Source organism: Colius striatus, chromosome 7, assembly GCF_028858725.1.
Source record: "Colius striatus isolate bColStr4 chromosome 7, bColStr4.1.hap1, whole genome shotgun sequence".
Classification (NCBI taxonomy): domain Eukaryota; kingdom Metazoa; phylum Chordata; class Aves; order Coliiformes; family Coliidae; genus Colius; species Colius striatus.
The window spans coordinates 29795603-29795964 of NC_084765.1; positions in this window are offsets into that span (position 1 = coordinate 29795603).

The following is a 362-nucleotide window of genomic DNA, read 5'->3' on the forward strand; positions in this document are numbered from 1 at the left end:
GAAGACAGCATGACGGCAGGCAGGCCATCTCACCAGGGATACAGCCAGGGATGGGTTACATGGGACCGAGCCACTCATCCGACCCTGCGTGGACACCAGGAGCTGCTTTTGCTTCCTCAAAACATGCCTGGTGCCAGGGAGAGCCATGGAAGCCCTGCTTTGCCTGGAGCCAGCGGTGCCACCCGTCACACACTGGCTTGGGCTCCTTCCCCTCGGCTGTGACGGTGGCTGCTCCTCCCTCGCCTTGCCCGGCTGGAACAAGGGTGCTTTGAGCAGTGGGTGGGAGCCTCTAGCCCTTTAAGAGGGAAAATTGACTTTGTAATTTGAGCGAATTCCTCCTCTCTGACAGGCAGGAGAAGTTA